Source organism: Chelonia mydas, chromosome 13, assembly GCF_015237465.2.
Source record: "Chelonia mydas isolate rCheMyd1 chromosome 13, rCheMyd1.pri.v2, whole genome shotgun sequence".
Taxonomy (NCBI): domain Eukaryota; kingdom Metazoa; phylum Chordata; order Testudines; family Cheloniidae; genus Chelonia; species Chelonia mydas.
This window is the reverse complement of record NC_051253.2, coordinates 4,476,085-4,489,703: the sequence shown is the minus strand read 5'-3', so window position 1 is coordinate 4,489,703 and position 13,619 is coordinate 4,476,085. Positions and strand designations below refer to the sequence as shown.

Below are 13,619 nucleotides of genomic sequence, written 5' to 3'. Positions count from 1 at the left end.
GAGAGTAAAATAAAAAAGTGCTATCCTATGGGAACTTTTAGCACAGCTTGTAAAATTGTCATGAAAGTATCAGCCCTCACAAAAAAAAATCTACTTGCCATCCTTTACAATGATCATCATGAAAATGAAGAAGCTATCCCAGATACACTGTCCTGGAACGCTGCTTTAGCAGATGAGCATGGAGACTGATCTGGGGCTGGGATTTTACCAGCTATTACAAACAGTACCTCAAGTGGGTGCTTTTTGCAAAATAATTTAGTGAAGCTCTAGATTTTTGGGGAGGGTTTTTTATCCCACAACTGAATCCTGGCAGCTGACTGCCTCTGTCCTGGTAAAATCTAAATGTCAATTACATATTAAAAAAAGTAAACTTTCCAAATGAAAAAGAAAGTGAAATCTCAAGTTTTCCAGTGCAGCAGATTATGTAGTTGAAAACTAACACTTTCAATTAAGTGTTCTGTTTCAACCAATATTTACCGGTAAAAGACTGCACAAAACCCCGAACGATCAGCACACGTATTAGTAAATATTGATACATACCATAAGTGTAATACCACTACTAGCCTCCACATCCAGTCCATCTGCTTCATGCTAATTAAGAACAGTTATCATGATCTGGCATCTTTCTAGGGAACTAAATTCATGTATATTTTCTAAAGGAAAAACCCACATGTACCAGACTGTAGCATGATTTACGGTGTTTGGAAGGAGTTCTAAACTTTGGTTTCTCCTTCCACCCCCATCAAGATGTTGGGAAATTTCTCTACCCATGAAATGTGAACCTTCTGCTCCTTCTGTAGTATTTGCCAATTAAATGAGATTTGCAAACTCTGCAAGAAATCAAAAAGACATTACTTACCTTAATAAATGGTCAAACTAGATCCTAGGTGTCTAATACCCGTTTCCACAGAAATTAAACTGAATCCTCCTAAGGGAAGAACACAAGCAAACCATTTGTGTATTAGCATGATGCTACAATACTGTTCTGTTCCTGTGGTTTTTTTTAAATCCCTGAAACCTTTAATAAAAAATATCACCGTCACCTTGTTACAGTTACCCTTTGTGCTATACTAGAGACAATAGATTTAACTGAAATGCCAAAAGAGGATTTTATACTTCACTTTTGAAAAGAAATATTTTTCTTCTGACCGTTTAAATAGGATAACAATTGAAATCACTATCTCGGTATATGCTTACTGGATGTACAACTACTTAAAGTCAGTAGCAAATAAGTGACTGATTAAAAGGGACATTATCAGAGCATTTAAACACAAATGCTAGGTTTTGCGTAAAAATGGTTTACAAAACCCAAGATACTATATCTGCATGTTTATTAAAATGAATTAGTTTCCATTTAAACATTCCCATTATGCTTTGATCTAAACACTACCTCACTGTGGCAGGCCATAAAAAAAGAAAAGTGAACAGATTAATTTATTTTCATTGTCCAAGCTTAGTGAAGAGCAAGTTAATGGCAGCAAATGGTGGAAAAAAAAAAAACATTTTAAAGAAAAACTTAACTTTTTAGAAAGTCAGAGAGAGGTATCTGCAAATACCTTTAACTCAGCCCCCTGTCAATATTTGTAGTTTAAAAAAAAAAATTACATTTTTATTTAAAAAAAAAAAAAAAAAAAGGTTTTTTTCTAGCCAGTTGCTACATAAAAGGCCTGCGTGCGCGCGCACACACACACACACGGAAACCACAATAAAACTGACTAGACGCAAAATGTTTGGAATGCACAAAGGAAAACATTTTCTAATCTTTCCATTATTATCATTTAAGGTGTTATTTGTAACACCAGTAGCTAAAAACTTTCAAGTAGTATGATTTTTAAGTTGATGATGCCTTTTTAATAGTCTGAAATGTTTTTAGAAAGAAGGTAAAAAAATTTGTTTTAAAAAATGAAAACAAAATTTTATGACATATGGTATGACCTGTTAGAAATAAGTGAACTTTAATTTTTAAATTCCATCCATAGTAAAAGCTATATTTTACTTGTGGTATCACCCCTTTTTTGGCAGTTTATGTACAACATTGTCCGATTGAAATTAAAGGGACTCATGCAAATGCATGGAGTAACTGAATTTCAATATGCCAATTTTAATGCCATTTTACATGGCATTAGTAACAAGAAGTTTGTAGCTTCATGCCGTGGGGACCACACTGACTCCACAACAATGTAGTTATGCCAGTGCAAATTTTCTTCATTTAGACAGGGCTTCTATTAACATAATTCCTGGAGCAGATTACATATAGCGAAAAGTGAACCAGTCGCAGACTTGGTCCACACTACAAACTTATGTCAGTATAAGTAGGTCGTTCGGGGTGAGAATTTTCTACACCCAAGTCATGTAGTTATACCAACCTAACCCCCCAGTGCAAGACAGCACTACGTCAACAGGGGGACTTTTCTCATCGACATAGCTACTGCTTCTCGGGGAGGTGGAATACCTACAGTGACAGGAGAAGCTCTCCCTTTGGCATAGGTAGCATCTTCACTAAGCGCTGCAGCTGTACCATTGCAGCACTCTAAGCCCTGGTCTACACTACGAGTTTAGGTCAAATTTAGCAGCATTAGATCGATTTAACCCTGCATCCATCCACATAACGAAGCCATTTTTGTCGACTTAACGGGCTTTTAAAATCGATTTCTGTACTCCTCCCCGACGAGAGGATTAACGCTGAAATTGACATCGCCGGGTCGAATTTGGGGTAGTGTGGATGCAATTCAACGGTACTGGCCTCTGGGAGCTATCCCAGAGTCCTCCATTGTGACCGCTCTGGACAGCACTTTGAACTCAGATGCACTAGCCAGGTACACAGGGAAAGCCCCGGGGAACTTTTGAATTTCATTTCCTGTTTGGCCAGCGTGGCATACTCAGCAGCACTGGTGACCATGCAGTCCCCACAGAATGTTTCTACGCTCCCCCTATATCTCCGTCCCTGAGGTTATCGCAGATTAGAAGGTGAAAAAAACTGCACTCGCGATGCCATGTTTTCCAAGCTCATGCAGTCCTCCCGCACTGATAGAGCATAGCTTAATGGATGGAGGCATTCAGTGGCAGAAGCCAGGAAAGAATTGCCGTGTTTGCTTAACAGCAAAAGTATCATGCCTTGCTAGCGATCCTGCCTGAGCCAGGTCGCTGTGTCACATGCACTCCGCGCTGTGTCAGCCTTGGGCGGGGGGCAATGACCACTTGTGAGCAGGAAAGGCCATAGATATAGACATTGCATTAGATAGCTTCTGTGGCTAGAGAAAACATTCCTGTGAATTCGGCAAAGTCTGTGGCAAAAAAAAAGAGAAGCCCCGTGACACACCAAACTATTCATAATACACAAACACATATTACATAAAGTATAACAGGGGACCACACGAGGGATACATTCAAGTTGGGTTTCCGTAGTGTAGTGGTTACCGCTTTCACCTAACACGCAAAAGGTGTTTCGAAACAGGTTCCTTTTTCTGACTTCCCTCCTGCATTTTTAGTCTTAGAACAGACCGCGCTGTGAAATTTTACTTTGAATTATATCAATTATGAGTTAAATAATATGGAAGCTCTCTCTAAATTACAATCCCGGGTTCCTTACCCTTTCAGCTGCTCTGATAAGTTAACATTTTGTTAGGGTGGGGGAAAATTTTTCATAAAGCCTTTTATAGGGACTAAACGCTATCTAGGACTCTGAAATAATCTTAACGTGGCCCATAGAGTGCAATCCTTCGTTCTCGATTTGGTCATTCCACAAGTTGAACTGCTCCTTACTACTCTCCAGGGCTTCATGAGCCATGGGAGCAAGGGCAAGGCTGGGGCAAAGCGCGACCGCAGGGTGTTGCCCGGCTGGGAGAAGCAGCCTGAGGCAGAAGCCTCCAGCTCGCATGATATTCCAGGCAGGACTGAATCTCCATGAGATGAAACTTAAAGAAGAGTAATGACCTGGAGTCACTCCATTCAGTGCTCTACGAGGAAGATAGCCATGTCTGTCCAGGCGCCCAATCAACCTCAGGAGCACTTCTATAAAAGTCGCCTGATTTCGTAGTGTAGACACACCCTAAGTGTAGACAAGCTCTCAGTAACTCGTGCTTTAGCATACAAGAAGAAAAAATGTGGGTCAGCAACATAAGCTGCTCCCCTCTCAGTGTTCTAGGAGAAAGGTGCGAAGATTGCTACTCGTCACTGGTCACACATAAGCTGCTCCCCTCTCAGTGTTCTAGGAGAAAGGTGCGAAGATTGCTGCTCGTCACTGGTCACACATAAGTGATAAAGAAGAGAAAAGTCAAGCACCAACTACAGTGAATGGATGTGAGAAGCTGCAGGGTGCTACATAATGTGACAATGACTCAGGAAAATAAAAATGGGATACAGAGTTTTTTTGAACAAGAGGCCTTTTCTAGGGGCAAATCTAGTCCAAGTCAATAGTGACTGAAAGTTGTTGCCATCCGAAAACTGTATAGTAATTTTAGTTAAATGACTGAAAGGTGGGGGTCTCAGTCCAATTTCCAACAGGCAAGAGTATACATCTGAGTTATTCAAAACCAAAAATTCTTGTTGACAGACACCAAGAAACCAAAAATTGAAAGAGCTTGAGTGTGAACTACCTACTCGCCCCAGAGGTGGGCTCTCTACGGCAAACTTGGAGTTTATTAGTCAAACAACAGAAAGAAGCTTACATCACTGATGGGCATGCAGCATCTATTCTACTGTACAACAGGAGACAATTTCTCTATGGGTGTCAATCTTTCACAAACACTGAGTATGGTTAATGAAGAAAACTGATGCTAATTAAACTCAGTAGCACCCCCATACTAAGGGAAGAACGAAGAACCCTAGTAAACATCCATCCTGGTCTTGATAAATCCCCTTGCTCACCTGATAGTTGTGGGTCGGAAACTCTCTCTGGGACATGGGGGTGTTTAAGCCACCGCTATCAGTAGAATAAAACTTTCCTTTAGAAAGAGTTTCTAGCCTTTATTGTTACAAAGCCCTGGTTTACACTCAAAAGTTAGGTCGACATAGCTACAGCACTCAAAGATGTGAAACACACCCCCTGTGCAACATAGCTATGCTGACCTAAACTCTGGTGTAGATGTGATTAAGTCAAAGGAAGCACACTTCTGTCAACCAGGCTACCATCACTCAGGGAGATGGATTACCTACAGCAACAGAAAAACCCCTTCCATTACTGTAGAAAGCATCTACACTACAGACTATAGCAGCTTAACTATGGTGCCAGAGCAGTGCCATTGTAGCACCTGTAGTGCAGATGTGGCCAAAGATAACCTTCCAAATACAAGTGGACATAGCGTCTCCTTTAACCTGCCAGCAGTTCTAGCGCCTCTGTTCAGTTTCCTCCAGCAAAAGAGTGAATTGATAAGATGGATGTTTCACAGCTGCTATTCAGAAATTTGCAAAGATTAATGAAACTTGATAATGTTGTCAATTAGGGTTGGGGTTCCCGGGATCTTTAGGAACTGGGATGGGCTTCTCATTAGGCCACTGGGCCTGGACCTTGTATATGGTATACCCCAAATCTATCTTACCAGCCTCTAGCTAGGTGTATCTTAAGATTTTTCCAAGCCCTGCTCCCACAAGTATTGTAATTAGTAAATCTGTTTCAACCTGAAACTTAAGTTTGGTGAATTTAGGAGATCAGGTAAAACTGCAGTACAGCACTAATACACAGTTGAGAAAATCTATGAACAAGCCAAGCTAGATGTGTCAAACTGATGTCTATAAGGGCTGTTTTCACTCTTCTGCCTTTGACGAAAGTTTCACCACATACGAGAGTGCATGCAGTGTTTGACTGTCAATGACAAGTGGAGAAGAGTACTAAGCAAGGCAAGTACAAGATACCAGCACAGAGCTGCCCACATGCTGGCAACAGGAAACATTTTTCAGAAATAAAACATACAAAAAAAAGCTAGCTGGGGAAAAAACAAAGAAAAAAATGCGTGAAAGAGAAAAAGATTTTCATGGTCTTTCTTTTCTTCAAGAATTAGCTATGGAGCTTGTTTGCTAGCATCAATTCTATCTACATCAAGAAAAATTCTTTAGCAGCAGAAAAAATAATTTGCAGCTGGAAACTACTTATCAAAACCAACATAGTAAATTACTAACAAACTTAATTCTGTTAAAATACAAACATATGAACAATCCCTGTCCCGGATATTCCTTACAATCTTCTCTTTCCAGAAATCATATCACAGGGTCCAGTCTCACTTATTCATAGCATTCTCACAAACAATCCATTCTCACTTATTCATAGCATTCACTGTTCAGTTCAGGGGCCATCTGCAGTACAGATTTCTGGGATTTTACTCGCTTGGTTTCTGTTGCAACTGGCAACTCTAATTTAGTGATTCAGGAACGTTTTGATCCACATGTACAATCCAATTATTCATTATTCAACAGGCCAGATCCACTGACCCAGAGATCTACATAATACCCAGCCTGTAATCACTTGTAAATACCTTCCCTCATTATTACATTGTGTTCAGAATAAAAACAAATGGGGCTGAAACAGAAGGAAGGAACCCCGAAACGAAACAGAAAACGTTCAAAGACAAAATTAGCATATGCTCCAGGGTTGTCTGTCCCATTTAAAGACATAGGAGGAGCAAGAAAGGCCAGTGAGGATAAACAAGTGCTTGAAAGGCATGTGATAGATGAACAGGTATATAAATCAAACAAAAAGATTAAAGAATGCCAGAGCCAAGCAGGTTACAACTGAAAGCAAGAGTACAAAATAGCAAAGCAAAATTCAATAATATACTAATATTAATGTAAAAAGTTTTTTAAAGTCTACATGAATTTTGCTTGGGGAGTATCCTTGTCCTGTTAACTGTGTGTATTATTTATTCAAAAAATTTCTGCCTGCCTCATTTGCTCTAATTCTTTGAATCAATGCAAACTATCGCATTTTAAAAGATAATTTTCTCTGCTTCCCCTCTATGCTTTGCCCCAATTAGTGTTTTCAGCATCTCTTCTTTGAAGAAAATCAAGCAAGCCATATGTTCCCAGTTTTTCTACAGATTCCTAACTCCATCAGTTTTCCTGCCATGTTTCTGATTCTCTTTAGTATTTCCACTTCCTTGTGAAAGAAAAAGTATGCCTATTTCTGACACTTGCGCCACTCTCCTCCCACACACAGGAAGAGGGGTTTTTTAAGTAATTTCTCCTTTCAATAAAATACTGTCATCTGTGTCCAAACCCTGATCCTCACTTTTCGTTTATGTATCATTAAAATATCTTACCCTGTGATGTGATATATCAGCACAATGAGAAATGGATAAATTCACAAGGATTCAAAGAATCAGTGCAAGTAAGGTGACTGTATTAACTATTTAAATAATTCTAAGAGTTGTCATACAGGGAAACTCCAAACCATAAACACGGATTTGGGGGGAAAAACTTTTCATATAACACTGCACCGATGATCAGTCTATACCAGCAAGCATGATATGCTCACAAATTTGATTAGCTAAAACTATTACTGTAACTAGATATTGTTCTGAGGTGACATCTGTAAATGTCAAAAGTTTGATGAAAAGATTAAAAAGGTTGACTAATGAAGTGTAAAAAGGATTAGTATTGTCAGATGAAATAGACTACAGATGAAACAAATTGCTAAAAGCTAACCACCATGCACAGGAAGGCTTACTGTTAAAACACTCTAGATACAGACTGTTTTATCTGTCTTAAAATAGTAACTGCAAGTACATTGATAAACAGACGGAGAAGATGGCTTGGTTCATTGCAACTTCAAAGTGCAGTACTTCCACATGCTCTTCTGCAATCCTACTTATAACTTCCCAAAGTAGTGTCCTTTTCCAAATCACAATACAAAGTCTTTTGGCTAAGATCTAGTGTTCAGTCTGCTATCTGATATGACCTTTATCAAGGAACAGATGCTGCACTTGCAGGAGGATGCAATGTCTATTAGGTTCTTCCAACTCTAAGTACTATGTTCCTGCGGGTTAAAGAGGATAGATCTTAACTATACACACAAGAGGAAACTGATGAAGCAAACAAACTGCCGGCCAACACAGCATGGCTTAAAGAGAGCCCAGCTAGCCCCACCCCACTATAACTGCAGCCAACGCCAGGTCTGGAGTGGGGAGAGAAGGAGAGAACCTGGGTCACCTTGGGGCTGCGCGGAGAAGAGGCAGGAGCTACCCTTCCCTACCTGAGGGGAAGAGATGCTAGCCTGCCAGCCAAGGTAGCCATATGGGAGTAACTACTGTCTCCTCAGACAAGGGAGACTGCAAAGGAGACCTAGGAGACTCTGGCACCTAAGGTAACTAAGTGAGAAAAGCCCAGAGACATTGTGGGGTTTGGCCTGACCAACTTGCAGCTGCCCCGCCCAAAGGAGCCAGGGACCACGGCAGGGCACTGCCCAAGATCCATGAAAGGGTGCTATGGGAGACAAGACACTCAGCAAATTGGACTAGAGGGGCCACACCACAAACTGAACAGAAAGTGGTAGGAAGTAGCCCAAGGCAGTGGATTTAGACTCCCTGCTAGGAGGACCCCACAAGGTTCAGGGGTCGACACACACAGGGCCCTGGGCTGGGACCCAGTGGAGAGGGAGGGCCTGGTTCCCCCAGCCACTGCTGCCTAAAAGACTTAGGATCCTCAACCAAACAGGGAGCAGAAAGCTAAGCATGCCAACCACTAGGCCACCCACCCTCCAAGCCACCTGGTAGAGAACCATTTTTCCTTTTTAACCAAAGGGACACTAGTAATTTGAAGCATTGTGCTTCAAGCCACTAACTGACCTAAGTGTAAGTTTGAACTGAAGTTTGTGTTTTAAAAATTAATGTGTAGATTATTTTTGTGTTATAGAAAGTGAAAAATAAATGCCAGTAACTGAGCCAGACATGGCTGCAACAGAAATCCTCCACTTAAATCCTGATCTACAAGTACCCTACTATTCTGGTCATGAACTTCTCAACACAGTCTCACTGTGTCAAATTTTGTGATGAAAATAGAGGGACCATGATGAGACCAAACTCATTTTTCACTTGGAATAGAACCTAGGTCTCCAACAGTGAAAGACTATTGTTCTAAATACTAAACCACTTCTCTGAAGTAGTATGAGTTACAAAAGTGTTTTAAAAAAGCAATGCAAACGACTAAATAAATAAATAAAACACAACACTAAAAACAAGGCCCAGGATAAACACAGCTCCTCTAATTAAATTTAAAGTCTGCATTGATTTTTATAGACATGAACCCATAAAACAGGGGCTATGTTGAAACTTAACTACAGCAGTACAAATGCCATCTCCATAATAAGCTTAGCGGATTAAAATTTAGCCATTTAAGGCTGATTGACCAACTTGTTATAAAGACTTGTGACCTTGTACAATCCATTGGTGATCTATACAATCCATTGGTGATCTTCCAGAAAACATCATCCTGGCCACTACGAATGTAGAAGCCTTCTACACCAATATTCCACACAAAGATGGACTACAAGCTGTCAGGAACAGTATCCTCGATAATGTCTCGGCAAACCAGGTGGCTGAACTTTGTGACTTTGTCCTCACCCATAACTATTTCACATTTGGGGACAATGTATACCTTCAAGTCAGCGGCACTGCTATTGGTACCCGCATGGCCCCACTGTATGCCAACATTTTTATGGCTGACTTAGAACAACGCTTCTTCAGCTCTCGTCCCCTAACACCCCTACTCTACTTGCACTATATAGATGACATCATCTGGACCCATGGAAAAGAAGCCCTTGAGAAATTCCACCATGATTTTAACAACTTCCATCCCACCATCAACCTCAGCCTGGACCAGTCCACACAAGAGATCCACTTCCTGGATACTACAGTGCTAATAAGCGATGGTCACATAAACACCACCCTATACCGGAAACCTACTGACTGCTATACTTACTTACATGCCTCCAGCTTTCATCCAGACCACACCACACGATCCATGGTTTACAGCAGTGGTCTCCAAAGTGGGGTGCGCAAGACGATCGATTGGGGGGTGCAGCACGAAGAGCGCCGCCAGAGCAAAAGGGCGGCGCGGCAGGAGGAGCACTGCTGGGGGCGGGGGAGGAGGAGGCAACCCCGAGTCCTCCAGCCCGTGGAGGAGCGGCCGGAAAGAAGCAGCACTTTCCCCTTCAAAGCTGGCCGGAGAGAAGTAGCGCTTTGAAGGGGAAAGCGCCACTTCTCTCCAGCCGCTGGCTGCGCGGCTGCCCCTGCTCCTGCTGAGTCCTCCAGCCCATGCTCTCAGGGCCACATTCCGAAAGGGGCTTTAGAGCTGCAGGCCAGGGCCCCCTTAGTCCAGGGCCCTGAAGCCCCTGCGTTCCGGGTGGCCCTGCCTGCCGGGGGGTGGGGTGGGGGGATGGGACGACAGCTCCCAGAATCGTGGCTCCCAGAATCGTGGCCATGGGGATGGTGCTGTGCTGCGTAGAGCCACCTGCACACCCCCCGCAGTAAACAGGAGCTGCCCCAGGTAAGTGCTCTGCACCTCCTGCCTGCCCCAGCCCTGAGCCTCCTCCCGCACCCCCACCCTGAGCACCCTCCCACACCCCGCACCCCCACCCTGAGTGCCCACTGTATCACAAAGTGTTAAACCAAGCTTTTCAAAAATAATAAAGCATATTCAATCACATTGCTCTCACTAAAAAGATTAATAATAATTTTTTTTAGTGAGAGCAAAAAGGTTTTTTGTACCGTTAATAAAATAAAAATTTAAAAAATATTGTTTATTTCATCTTTATCTCATCGTTTTTTAATTTCTATTTTTTGTGTATGTTTTACAATTTACACAATATATTAGTACAGTAGTACATGTATATAATTTATACATAAATAAATAAATATACATATATTGGGGGTGCGTGCTCAAAAAATTTTTACTAATGGGGTGCGCGATCAAAAAAGTTTGGAGACCACTGGTCTACAGCCAAGCTCTATGATACAACCGCATTTGCTCCAACCCCTCAGACAGAGACAAACACCTACAAGATCTCTATCAAGCATTCTTACAACTACAATACCCAAATGCTGAAGTGAAGAAACAGACTGACAGAGCCAGAAGAGTACCCAGAAGTCACCTACTACAGGACAGGCCCAACAAAGAAAGTAACAGAACGCCACTAACCGTCACCTTCAGCCCCCAACTAAAACCTCTCCAACGCATCATCAAGGATCTACAACCTATCCTGAAGGACAACCCATCACTCTCACAGATCTTGGGAGACAGGCCAGTCCTTGCTTACAGACAGCCCCCCAACCTGAAGCAAAAACTCTCCAGCAACCACACAACAAAAACACTAACCCAGGAACCTATCCTTCCAACAAAACCCGTTACCAACTCTGTCCACATATCTATTCAAGGGACATCATCATAAGACCTAATCACATCAGCCACACTATCAGAGGCTTGTTCACCTGAACATCTACCAACGTGATATATGCCATCACGTGCCAGCAATGCCTCTCTGCCATGTACATTGGCCAAACTGGACAGTCTCTACGTAAAAGAATAAATGGACACAAATCAGACGTCAAGAATTATAACATTCAAAAACCAGTTGGAGAACACTTCAATCTCCCTGGTCACTCGATTACAGACCTAAAAGTCACAATACTACAACAAAAAACACTTCAAAAACCAGACTCCAAAGAGAAACTGCTGAATTGGAATTAATTTGCAAACTGGACACCATTAAATTAGGCTTGAATAAAGACCGGGAGTGGATGGCTCATTACACAAAGTAAAACTATTTCCCCATGCTTATTTTTGCTCCCTACTGTTACTCACACCTTCTTGTCAACTGTTGGAAATGGGCCATCCTGATTAATAGCTCACCTTAACTGATCACTCTTGTTATAGTGGGTATGGCAACACCCATTTTTTCACGGTGCGTGTGTGTTTTCCTACTGTATTTTCCACTGCATGCATCCGATGAAGTGGGTTTTGGCCCACGAAAGCTTATGCTCAAATAAATTTGTTAGTCTTTAAGATGCCACAAGTACTCCTCGTTCTTTCTGCTGATACAGACTAACACGGCTACCACTCTGAAACCTATAGAAGAGTAAGATTCAAATCTACTAAAGAAGAACTTTCACATCTTAAGGAAAGAAATACCTTAAATGTAGTTCAAATTCCCATTTAGGTGCTCCATCCTGACTCTCACCTTTTCCCCAATTAAACCAAATATACAAAAAGCTTTGTTTTGAATTTGCATTCATTGTTTAAAATCCCATTCCTCCTATTTAATCCCACAGGGAAGTTCAATTATTATTTATGACATTACTGTAATTTCCACAGCAACATAATGGTAGCACAGATAGGATACTGCAGCAAACTCATAATTAAGATGGAGAAGAAAGCACTTGATCTGAAGTGGGGGAAAAAAGGCCGGAGGTCCATGAAAAACTGCAAAGTAAGTTGTTTTTTGTATTAAGGTTTTGGTTTGCTAAAATCCCCCTTTAAAGTTTCCCTATATTGGTCTGCACAGTTTTGTACTAGTACAACTATTTCAGTCAGAACAGAATGTGCCAATTTTTACTTTTCCTGTGAAGAAGTGAGCAAATTACACGGGAAGTTATCAAAACATAGCCAGACCTTGAAAGTATTCTCCCAAACTCTTCTCCCACTTGCAACAATTTTGCATGGGATTCCCAAACATTGAAAGAAATGAAGCTAGATCAGAGGTGGGCAAACTACGGCCCACGGGGACTGTCCTGCCCAGCCCCTGAGTTCCCGGTCAGGGAGGCTAGCCCCCGCTGTCCTCCCTTCCCCGCAGACTCACCTCAGCCCGCCACCAGTGCTCTGGCCCGCTGCTTGCAGCGTGGCTGGCTCTGGCTGGGCTGCGAGCTCCTGCTGCTCTGAGCAGCATGGTAACGGGGCAGAGAAGGGGGTTGGGGGGCTGGATAAGGGGCACAAGGTCCCGTGGGCAGTCAGGGGATGGGGAGTGTGGGGGGTTGGATAGGCATGGGAGTCCCGGGAGGGGCTGTCAGGGGAGGTTGGATAGCGGGCAGGGGCCAGGCTGTTTGGGGAGGCACAGACTTCCCTACCTGGCCCTCCATACAGTTTCGTAATGCCAATGTGGCCCTCGGGCCAAAAAGTTTGCCCACCCCTGAGTTAGATGGAACGCAACATCCAATATGCAAAAAAGCAAAACAGAAAATCCATCCCAACCTAGCCTTCCCAAAATAACATCAGACCAAACAAAAAGCCCAGTCTCTATTGACTGGAGGAGACAGACTTTTGCATGTTTTGGGACATGCTTCAGTGGAGGGTGCCATATAAAAATCCAGAAGAAAAACAAAGACTGTGTAAGCATCTGGATCTTTCCATTTAACAAACTGCATGTGTCAAATTATGGCTATACTAGATGAACTGAGTTATCTGGGAAGAAGAGAGGTTAGTCCAACAAGCTTCTTTCCCCAGAACCAGTTCTGAGTAGTCAAAAATAATTGCAAACAAGTTATAAGCAAATTAAAATTAGTGTTGTAGAGAAAATCTAAAGAAAAACCACCATCACCAGAATGGACTAAAAAAAAATAATGTCATCATAACAGTCCAGGATATTAACACATACTTTAATTAATGTTAGTCTGCCAAGTAAAAGCAATTACTTCACCAGG

At 42.1% G+C, this 13,619-nt stretch overlaps 1 protein-coding gene across 6 annotated transcripts in view; it reads right to left on the bottom strand.

The window, feature by feature from the left end:
• The window catches only part of DNAJC5 (DnaJ heat shock protein family (Hsp40) member C5), a 64,821-nt gene that overhangs the window by 34,236 nt on the left and 16,966 nt on the right, over positions 1-13,619 (bottom strand). For 4 of the 6 annotated variants that reach the window (XM_037915448.2, XM_037915450.2, XM_037915449.2 and 1 more), the window contains one exon: positions 860-928. The exons of the other annotated variants lie outside the window; for them this stretch is intronic. The gene's annotated coding sequence lies outside the window, so the exon portion shown is untranslated. The remainder of the gene's footprint in view (positions 1-859; positions 929-13,619) is intronic. 6 annotated transcript variants of the gene reach the window in all.